This window comes from Acipenser ruthenus, chromosome 9 (assembly GCF_902713425.1).
Source record: "Acipenser ruthenus chromosome 9, fAciRut3.2 maternal haplotype, whole genome shotgun sequence".
Lineage (NCBI taxonomy): Eukaryota > Metazoa > Chordata > Actinopteri > Acipenseriformes > Acipenseridae > Acipenser > Acipenser ruthenus.
Genome location: NC_081197.1, coordinates 48,135,592 through 48,147,481, shown reverse-complemented (window position 1 = coordinate 48,147,481; position 11,890 = coordinate 48,135,592).

Below are 11,890 nucleotides of genomic sequence, written 5' to 3'. Positions count from 1 at the left end.
ATGCGGTCAATGGGTGAAGTTCGTCAGGAGTACTGCATAAAAAAACGAGTGTGTTGTCGTGGCAGTTGGTGATCAAAGAAATAAAACAAAATAAAATCAATAAATAATAATGTCATAGACTTAAAGTCATACCTTTGAAGTCATAATGCATTGCAAGTGTTATTAGGGAATGTTGTGCTGTGTTTTCAAGCGCTTCAAGCGCTTCAATGTGACAGCGGGTGCGCTCACGGAGATCAACAGCAGCCGGAGATCAAGAGCAGCCGCCGCAGGGGAGGGATACCATGGTAAATAGGTTACCTATTTACCATGGTATCTCTCCCCTGGGTGCGTTGTGTTTTGGTGAGCACTAATGCAGGAAAGCAGCGGGCAGGATGGCGAGCTTGTCCTGCTGCTCCAACAAAGCTACCTTAAGAGCCGGTACGATGCGGTCAATGGGTGAAGTTCGTCAGGAGTACTGCATAAAAAAACGAGTGTGTTGTCGTGGCAGTTGGTGATCAAAGACATAAAACAAAATAACATAAATAAATAATAATGAAATAGACTTAAAGTCATACCTTTGAAGTCATAATGCATTGCAAGTGTTATTAGGGAATGTTGTGCTGTGTTTTCAAGCGCTTCAAGCGCTTCAATGTGACAGCGGGTGCGTTCACGGAGATCAAGAGCAGCTGGAGATCAAGAGCAGCCGCCGCAGGGGAGGGATACCATGGTAAATAGGTTACCTATTTACCATGGTATCTCTCCCCTGGGTGCGTTGTGTTTTGGTGAGCACTAATGCAGGAAAGCAGCGGGCAGGATGGCGAGCTTGTCCTGCTGCTCCAACAAAGCTACCTTAAGAGCCGGTACGATGCGGTCAATGGGTGGAGTTCGTCAGGAGTACTGCATAAAAAAACGAGTGTGTTGTCGTGGCAGTTGGTGATCAAAGACATAAAACAAAATAAAATCAATAAATAATAATGTCATAGACTTAAGTCATACCTTTGAAATCATAATGCATTGCAAGTGTTATTAGGGAATGTTGTGCTGTGTTTTCAAGCGCTTCAAGCGCTTCAGTGTGACAGCGGGTGCGTTCACGGAGATCAACAGCAGCCGGAGATCAAGAGCAGCCGCCGCAGGGGAGGGATACCATGGTAAATAGGTTACCTATTTACCATGGTATCTCTCCCCTGGGTGCGTTGTGTTTTGGTGAGCACTAATGCAGGAAAGCAGCGGGCGGGATGGCGAGCTTGTAATGCTGCTCCAACACAAGCTACCTTAAGAGCCGGTACGATGCGGGCAATGGGTGAAGTTCGTCAGGAGTACTGCATAAAAAAAACGAGTGTGTTGTCGTGGCAGTTGGTGATCAAAGAAATAAAACAAAATAAAATCAATAAATAATAATGTCATACCTTTGAAGTCATAATGCATTGCAAGTGTTATTAGGGAATGTTGTGCTGTGTTTTCAAGCGCTTCAATGTGCTGCTCTGCAAGGTTTGGAGACAGCGGGTGCGTTCACGGAGATCAAGAGCAGCCGACGCAGGGGAGGGATACCATGGTAAATACGTTACCTATTTACCATGGTATCTCTCCCCTGGGTGCGTTGTGTTTTGGTGAGCACTAATGCAGGAAAGCATAGGGCAGGATGGCGAGCTTGTCCTGCTGCTCCAACAAAGCTACCTTAAGAGCCGGTACGATGCGGTCAATGGGTGGAGTTCGTCAGGAGTACTGCATAAAAAAACGAGTGTGTTGTCGTGGCAGTTGGTGATCAAAGACATAAAACAAAATAAAATCAATAAATAATAATGTCATAGACTTAAGTCATACCTTTGAAGTCATAATGCATTGCAAGTGTTATTAGGGAATGTTGTGCTGTGTTTTCAAGCGCTTCAAGCGCTTCAATGTGACAGCGGGTGCGTTCACGGAGATCAACAGCAGCCGGAGATCAAGAGCAGCCGCCGCAGGGGAGGGATACCATGGTAAATAGGTTACCTATTTACCATGGTATCTCTCCCCTGGGTGCGTTTTGTTTTGGTGAGCACTAATGCAGGAAAGCAGCGGGCAGGATGGCGAGCTTGTAATGCTGCTCCAACACAAGCTACCTTAAGAGCCGGTACGATGCGGGCAATGGGTGAAGTTCGTCAGGAGTACTGCATAAAAAAAACGAGTGTGTTGTCGTGGCAGTTGGTGATCAAAGAAATAAAACAAAGTAAAATCAATAAATAATAATGTCATAGACTTAAAGTCATACCTTTGAAGTCATAATGCATTGCAAGTGTTATTAGGGAATGTTGTGCTGTGTTTTCAAGCGCTTCAATGTGCTGCTCTGCAAGGTTTGGAGACAGCGGGTGCGTTCACGGAGATCAAGAGCAGCCGACGCAGGGGAGGGATACCATGGTAAATAGGTTACCTATTTACCATGGTATCTCTCCCCTGGGTGCGTTTTGTTTTGGCGAGCACTAATGCAGGAAAGCATAGGGCGGGATGGCGAGCTTGTCCTGCTGCTCCAACACAAGCTACCTTAAGAGCCGGTACGATGCGGTCAATGGGTGAAGTTCGTCAGGAGTACTGCATAAAAAAACGAGTGTGTTGTCGTGGCAGTTGGTGATCAAAGAAATAAAACAAAATAAAATCAATAAATAATAATGTCATAGACTTAAAGTCATACCTTTGAAGTCATAATGCATTGCAAGTGTTATTAGGGAATGTTGTGCTGTGTTTTCAAGCGCTTCAATGTGCTGCTCTGCAAGGTTTGGAGACAGCGGGTGCGCTCACGGAGATCAAGAGCAGCCGGCGCAAAACACAACGCACCCAGGGGAGAGATACCATGGTAAATAGGTTACCTATTTACCTATTTTTGTTTCGGCGAACGGTTTTGGTGAGCACTAATGCAGGAAAGCAGCGGGCGGGATGGCGAGCTTGTCCTGCTGCTCCAACACAAGCTACCTTAAGAGCCGGTACGATGCGGTCAATGGGTGAAGTTCGTCAGGAGTACTGCATAAAAAAACGAGTGTGTTGTCGTGGCAGTTGGTGATCAAAGAAATAAAACAAAATAAAATCAATAAATAATAATGTCATAGACTTAAAGTCATACCTTTGAAGTCATAATGCATTGCAAGTGTTATTAGGTAATGTTGTGCTGTGTTTTCAAGCGCTTCAAGCGCTTCAATGTGACAGCGGGTGCGTTCACGGAGATCAACAGCAGCCGGAGATCAAGAGCAGCCGCCGCAGGGGAGGGATACCATGGTAAATAGGTTACCTATTTACCATGGTATCTCTCCCCTGGGTGCGTTGTGTTTTGGTGAGCACTAATGCAGGAAAGCAGCGGGCGGGATGGCGAGCTTGTCCTGCTGCTCCAACACAAGCTACCTTAAGAGCCGGTACGATGCGGTCAATGGGTGAAGTTCGTCAGGAGTACTGCATAAAAAAACGAGTGTGTTGTCGTGGCAGTTGGTGATCAAAGAAATAAAACAAAATAAAATCAATAAATAATAATGTCATAGACTTAAAGTCATACCTTTGAAGTCATAATGCATTGCAAGTGTTATTAGGGAATGTTGTGCTGTGTTTTCAAGCGCTTCAAGCGCTTCAATGTGACAGCGGGTGCGCTCACGGAGATCAACAGCAGCCGGAGATCAAGAGCAGCCGCCGCAGGGGAGGGATACCATGGTAAATAGGTTACCTATTTACCATGGTATCTCTCCCCTGGGTGCGTTGTGTTTTGGTGAGCACTAATGCAGGAAAGCAGCGGGCAGGATGGCGAGCTTGTCCTGCTGCTCCAACACAAGCTACCTTAAGAGCCGGTACGATGCGGTCAATGGGTGAAGTTCGTCAGGAGTACTGCATAAAAAAACGAGTGTGTTGTCGTGGCAGTTGGTGATCAAAGACATAAAACAAAATAACATAAATAAATAATAATGAAATAGACTTAAAGTCATACCTTTGAAGTCATAATGCATTGCAAGTGTTATTAGGGAATGTTGTGCTGTGTTTTCAAGCGCTTCAAGCGCTTCAATGTGACCGCGGGTGCATTCACGGAGATCAACAGCAGCTGGAGATCAAGAGCAGCCGCCGCAGGGGAGGGATACCATGGTAAATAGGTTACCTATTTACCATGGTATCTCTCCCCTGGGTGCGTTGTGTTTTGGTGAGCACTAATGCAGGAAAGCAGCGGGCGGGATGGCGAGCTTGTCCTGCTGCTCCAACAAAGCTACCTTAAGAGCCGGTACGATGCGGTCAATGGGTGGAGTTCGTCAGGAGTACTGCATAAAAAAACGAGTGTGTTGTCGTGGCAGTTGGTGATCAAAAACATAAAACAAAATAAAATCAATAAATAATAATGTCATAGACTTAAGTCATACCTTTGAAGTCATAATGCATTGCAAGTGTTATTAGGGAATGTTGTGCTGTGTTTTCAAGCGCTTCAAGCGCTTCAATGTGACAGCGGGTGCGTTCACGGAGATCAACAGCAGCCGGAGATCAAGAGCAGCCGCCGCAGGGGAGGGATACCATGGTAAATAGGTTACCTATTTACCATGGTATCTCTCCCCTGGGTGCGTTGTGTTTTGGTGAGCACTAATGCAGGAAAGCAGCGGGCGGGATGGCGAGCTTGTAATGCTGCTCCAACACAAGCTACCTTAAGAGCCGGTACGATGCGGGCAATGGGTGAAGTTCGTCAGGAGTACTGCATAAAAAAAACGAGTGTGTTGTCGTGGCAGTTGGTGATCAAAGAAATAAAACAAAATAAAATCAATAAATAATAATGTCATAGACTTAAAGTCATACCTTTGAAGTCATAATGCATTGCAAGTGTTATTAGGGAATGTTGTGCTGTGTTTTCAAGCGCTTCAATGTGCTGCTCTGCAAGGTTTGGAGACAGCGGGTGCGTTCACGGAGATCAAGAGCAGCCGACGCAGGGGAGGGATACCATGGTAAATAGGTTACCTATTTACCATGGTATCTCTCCCCTGGGTGCGTTTTGTTTTGGCGAGCACTAATGCAGGAAAGCATAGGGCGGGATGGCGAGCTTGTCCTGCTGCTCCAACACAAGCTACCTTAAGAGCCGGTACGATGCGGTCAATGGGTGAAGTTCGTCAGGAGTACTGCATAAAAAAACGAGTGTGTTGTCGTGGCAGTTGGTGATCAAAGAAATAAAGCAAAATAAAATAAATAAATAATAATGTCATAGATTTAAAGTCATACCTTTGAAGTCATAATGCATTGCAAGTGTTATTAGGGAATGTTGTGCTGTGTTTTCAAGCGCTTCAATGTGCTGCTCGGCAAGGTTTGGAGACAGCGGGTGCGCTCACGGAGATCAAGAGCAGCCGGCGCAAAACACAACGCACCCAGGGGAGAGATACCATGGTAAATAGGTTACCTATTAACCTATTTTTGTTTCGGCGAACGGTTTTGGTGAGCACTAATGCAGGAAAGCAGCGGGCGGGATGGCGAGCTTGTCCTGCTGCTCCAACACAAGCTACCTTAAGAGCCGGTACGATGCGGTCAATGGGTGAAGTTCGTCAGGAGTACTGCATAAAAAAACGAGTGTGTTGTCGTGGCAGTTGGTGATCAAAGAAATAAAACAAAATAAAATCAATAAATAATAATGTCATAGACTTAAAGTCATACCTTTGAAGTCATAATGCATTGCAAGTGTTATTAGGGAATGTTGTGCTGTGTTTTCAAGCGCTTCAAGCGCTTCAATGTGACAGCGGGTGCGCTCACGGAGATCAACAGCAGCTGGAGATCAAGAGCAGCCGCCGCAGGGGAGGGATACCATGGTAAATAGGTTACCTATTTACCATGGTATCTCTCCCCTGGGTGCGTTGTGTTTTGGTGAGCACTAATGCAGGAAAGCAGCGGGCAGGATGGCGAGCTTGTCCTGCTGCTCCAACAAAGCTACCTTAAGAGCCGGTACGATGCGGTCAATGGGTGGAGTTCGTCATGAGTACTGCATAAAAAAACGAGTGTGTTGTCGTGGCAGTTGGTGATCAAAGACATAAAACAAAATAAAATCAATAAATAATAATGTCATAGACTTAAGTCATACCTTTGAAGTCATAATGCATTGCAAGTGTTATTAGGGAATGTTGTGCTGTGTTTTCAAGCGCTTCAAGCGCTTCAATGTGACAGCGGGTGCGTTCACGGAGATCAACAGCAGCCGGAGATCAAGAGCAGCCGCCGCAGGGGAGGGATACCATGGTAAATAGGTTACCTATTTACCATGGTATCTCTCCCCTGGGTGCGTTTTGTTTTGGTGAGCACTAATGCAGGAAAGCAGCGGGCGGGATAGCGAGCTTGTAATGCTGCTCCAACACAAGCTACCTTAAGAGCCGGTACGATGCGGGCAATGGGTGAAGTTCGTCAGGAGTACTGCATAAAAAAAACGAGTGTGTTGTCGTGGCAGTTGGTGATCAAAGAAATAAAACAAAATAAAATCAATAAATAATAATGTCATAGACTTAAAGTCATACCTTTGAAGTCATAATGCATTGCAAGTGTTATTAGGGAATGTTGTGCTGTGTTTTCAAGCGCTTCAATGTGCTGCTCTGCAAGGTTTGGAGACAACGGGTGCGTTCACGGAGATCAAGAGCAGCCGACGCAGGGGAGGGATACCATGGTCAATAGGTTACCTATTTACCATGGTATCTCTCCCCTGGGTGCGTTTTGTTTTGGCGAGCACTAATGCAGGAAAGCATAGGGCGGGATGGCGAGCTTGTCCTGCTGCTCCAACACAAGCTACCTTAAGAGCCGGTACGATGCGGTCAATGGGTGAAGTTCGTCAGGAGTACTGCATAAAAAAACGAGTGTGTTGTCGTGGCAGTTGGTGATCAAAGAAATAAAACAAAATAAAATCAATAAATAATAATGTCATAGACTTAAAGTCATACCTTTGAAGTCATAATGCATTGCAAGTGTTATTAGGGAATGTTGTGCTGTGTTTTCAAGCGCTTCAATGTGCTGCTCTGCAAGGTTTGGAGACAGCGGGTGCGCTCACGGAGATCAAGAGCAGCCGGCGCAAAACACAACGCACCCAGGGGAGAGATACCATGGTAAATAGGTTACCTATTTACCTATTTTTGTTTCGGCGAACGGTTTTGGTGAGCACTAATGCAGGAAAGCAGCGGGCGGGATGGCGAGCTTGTCCTGCTGCTCCAACACAAGCTACCTTAAGAGCCGGTACGATGCGGTCAATGGGTGAAGTTCGTCAGGAGTACTGCATAAAAAAACGAGTGTGTTGTCGTGGCAGTTGGTGATCAAAGAAATAAAACAAAATAAAATCAATAAATAATAATGTCATAGATTTAAAGTCATACCTTTGAAGTCATAATGCATTGCAAGTGTTATTAGGGAATGTTGTGCTGTGTTTTCAAGCGCTTCAAGCGCTTCAATGTGACAGCGGGTGCGTTCACGGAGATCAACAGCAGCCGGAGATCAAGAGCAGCCGCCGCAGGGGAGGGATACCATGGTAAATAGGTTACCTATTTACCATGGTATCTCTCCCCTGGGTGCGTTTTGTTTTGGTGAGCACTAATGCAGGAAAGCAGCGGGCGGGATGGCGAGCTTGTAATGCTGCTCCAACACAAGCTACCTTAAGAGCCGGTACGATGCGGGCAATGGGTGAAGTTCGTCAGGAGTACTGCATAAAAAAAACGAGTGTGTTGTCGTGGCAGTTGGTGATCAAAGAAATAAAACAAAATAAAATCAATAAATAATAATGTCATAGACTTAAAGTCATACCTTTGAAGTCATAATGCATTGCAAGTGTTATTAGGGAATGTTGTGCTGTGTTTTCAAGCGCTTCAATGTGCTGCTCTGCAAGGTTTGGAGACAACGGGTGCGTTCACGGAGATCAAGAGCAGCCGACGCAGGGGAGGGATACCATGGTCAATAGGTTACCTATTTACCATGGTATCTCTCCCCTGGGTGCGTTTTGTTTTGGCGAGCACTAATGCAGGAAAGCATAGGGCGGGATGGCGAGCTTGTCCTGCTGCTCCAACACAAGCTACCTTAAGAGCCGGTACGATGCGGTCAATGGGTGAAGTTCGTCAGGAGTACTGCATAAAAAAACGAGTGTGTTGTCGTGGCAGTTGGTGATCAAAGAAATAAAACAAAATAAAATCAATAAATAATAATGTCATAGACTTAAAGTCATACCTTTGAAGTCATAATGCATTGCAAGTGTTATTAGGGAATGTTGTGCTGTGTTTTCAAGCGCTTCAATGTGCTGCTCTGCAAGGTTTGGAGACAGCGGGTGCGCTCACGGAGATCAAGAGCAGCCGGCGCAAAACACAACGCACCCAGGGGAGAGATACCATGGTAAATAGGTTACCTATTTACCTATTTTTGTTTCGGCGAACGGTTTTGGTGAGCACTAATGCAGGAAAGCAGCGGGCGGGATGGCGAGCTTGTCCTGCTGCTCCAACACAAGCTACCTTAAGAGCCGGTACGATGCGGTCAATGGGTGAAGTTCGTCAGGAGTACTGCATAAAAAAACGAGTGTGTTGTCGTGGCAGTTGGTGATCAAAGAAATAAAACAAAATAAAATCAATAAATAATAATGTCATAGACTTAAAGTCATACCTTTGAAGTCATAATGCATTGCAAGTGTTATTAGGGAATGTTGTGCTGTGTTTTCAAGCGCTTCAATGTGCTGCTCTGCAAGGTTTGGAGACAGCGGGTGCGCTCACGGAGATCAAGAGCAGCCGGCGCAAAACACAACGCACCCAGGGGAGAGATACCATGGTAAATAGGTTACCTATTTACCTATTTTTGTTTCGGCGAACGGTTTTGGTGAGCACTAATGCAGGAAAGCAGCGGGCGGGATGGCGAGCTTGTCCTGCTGCTCCAACACAAGCTACCTTAAGAGCCGGTACGATGCGGTCAATGGGTGAAGTTCGTCAGGAGTACTGCATAAAAAAACGAGTGTGTTGTCGTGGCAGTTGGTGATCAAAGAAATAAAACAAAATAAAATCAATAAATAATAATGTCATAGATTTAAAGTCATACCTTTGAAGTCATAATGCATTGCAAGTGTTATTAGGGAATGTTGTGCTGTGTTTTCAAGCGCTTCAAGCGCTTCAATGTGACAGCGGGTGCGTTCACGGAGATCAACAGCAGCCGGAGATCAAGAGCAGCCGCCGCAGGGGAGGGATACCATGGTAAATAGGTTACCTATTTACCATGGTATCTCTCCCCTGGGTGCGTTTTGTTTTGGTGAGCACTAATGCAGGAAAGCAGCGGGCGGGATGGCGAGCTTGTAATGCTGCTCCAACACAAGCTACCTTAAGAGCCGGTACGATGCGGGCAATGGGTGAAGTTCGTCAGGAGTACTGCATAAAAAAAACGAGTGTGTTGTCGTGGCAGTTGGTGATCAAAGAAATAAAACAAAATAAAATCAATAAATAATAATGTCATAGACTTAAAGTCATACCTTTGAAGTCATAATGCATTGCAAGTGTTATTAGGGAATGTTGTGCTGTGTTTTCAAGCGCTTCAATGTGCTGCTCTGCAAGGTTTGGAGACAACGGGTGCGTTCACGGAGATCAAGAGCAGCCGACGCAGGGGAGGGATACCATGGTCAATAGGTTACCTATTTACCATGGTATCTCTCCCCTGGGTGCGTTTTGTTTTGGCGAGCACTAATGCAGGAAAGCATAGGGCGGGATGGCGAGCTTGTCCTGCTGCTCCAACACAAGCTACCTTAAGAGCCGGTACGATGCGGTCAATGGGTGAAGTTCGTCAGGAGTACTGCATAAAAAAACGAGTGTGTTGTCGTGGCAGTTGGTGATCAAAGAAATAAAACAAAATAAAATCAATAAATAATAATGTCATAGACTTAAAGTCATACCTTTGAAGTCATAATGCATTGCAAGTGTTATTAGGGAATGTTGTGCTGTGTTTTCAAGCGCTTCAATGTGCTGCTCTGCAAGGTTTGGAGACAGCGGGTGCGCTCACGGAGATCAAGAGCAGCCGGCGCAAAACACAACGCACCCAGGGGAGAGATACCATGGTAAATAGGTTACCTATTTACCTATTTTTGTTTCGGCGAACGGTTTTGGTGAGCACTAATGCAGGAAAGCAGCGGGCGGGATGGCGAGCTTGTCCTGCTGCTCCAACACAAGCTACCTTAAGAGCCGGTACGATGCGGTCAATGGGTGAAGTTCGTCAGGAGTACTGCATAAAAAAACGAGTGTGTTGTCGTGGCAGTTGGTGATCAAAGAAATAAAACAAAATAAAATCAATAAATAATAATGTCATAGACTTAAAGTCATACCTTTGAAGTCATAATGCATTGCAAGTGTTATTAGGGAATGTTGTGCTGTGTTTTCAAGCGCTTCAAGCGCTTCAATGTGACAGCGGGTGCGCTCACGGAGATCAACAGCAGTCGGAGATCAAGAGCAGCCGCCGCAGGGGAGGGATACCATGGTAAATAGGTTACCTATTTACCATGGTATCTCTCCCCTGGGTGCGTTGTGTTTTGGTGAGCACTAATGCAGGAAAGCAGCGGGCAGGATGGCGAGCTTGTCCTGCTGCTCCAACAAAGCTACCTTAAGAGCCGGTACGATGCGGTCAATGGGTGGAGTTCGTCAGGAGTACTGCATAAAAAAACGAGTGTGTTGTCGTGGCAGTTGGTGATCAAAGACATAAAACAAAATAAAATCAATAAATAATAATGTCATAGACTTAAGTCATACCTTTGAAGTCATAATGCATTGCAAGTGTTATTAGGGAATGTTGTGCTGTGTTTTCAAGCGCTTCAAGCGCTACAATGTGACAGCGGGTGCGTTCACGGATATCAACAGCAACCGGAGATCAAGAGCAGCCGCCGCAGGGGAGGGATACCATGGTAAATAGGTTACCTATTTACCATGGTATCTCTCCCCTGGGTGCGTTGTGTTTTGGTGAGCACTAATGCAGGAAAGCAGCGGGCGGGATGGCGAGCTTGTAATGCTGCTCCAACACAAGCTACCTTAAGAGCCGGTACGATGCGGGCAATGGGTGAAGTTCGTCAGGAGTACTGCATAAAAAAAACGAGTGTGTTGTCGTGGCAGTTGGTGATCAAAGACATAAAACAAAATAACATAAATAAATAATAATGAAATAGACTTAAAGTCATACCTTTGAAGTCATAATGCATTGCAAGTGTTATTAGGGAATGTTGTGCTGTGTTTTCAAGCGCTTCAATGTGCTGCTCTGCAAGGTTTGGAGACAGCGGGTGCGTTCACGGAGATCAAGAGCAGCCGACGCAGGGGAGGGATACCATGGTAAATAGGTTACCTATTTACCATGGTATCTCTCCCCTGGGTGCGTTTTGTTTTGGCGAGCACTAATGCAGGAAAGCATAGGGCGGGATGGCGAGCTTGTCCTGCTGCTCCAACACAAGCTACCTTAAGAGCCGGTACGATGCGGTCAATGGGTGAAGTTCGTCAGGAGTACTGCATAAAAAAACGAGTGTGTTGTCGTGGCAGTTGGTGATCAAAGAAATAAAACAAAATAAAATCAATAAATAATAATGTCATAGATTTAAAGTCATACCTTTGAAGTCATAATGCATTGCAAGTGTTATTAGGGAATGTTGTGCTGTGTTTTCAAGCACTTCAATGTGCTGCTCGGCAAGGTTTGGAGACAGCGGGTGCGCTCACGGAGATCAAGAGCAGCCGGCGCAAAACACAACGCACCCAGGGGAGAGATACCATGGTAAATAGGTTACCTATTTACCTATTTTTGTTTCGGCGAACGGTTTTGGTGAGCACTAATGCAGGAAAGCAGCGGGCGGGATGGCGAGCTTGTCCTGCTGCTCCAACACAAGCTACCTTAAGAGCCGGTACGATGCGGTCAATGGGTGAAGTTCGTCAGGAGTACTGCATAAAAAAACGAGTGTGTTGTCGTGGCAGTTGGTGATCAAAGAAATAAA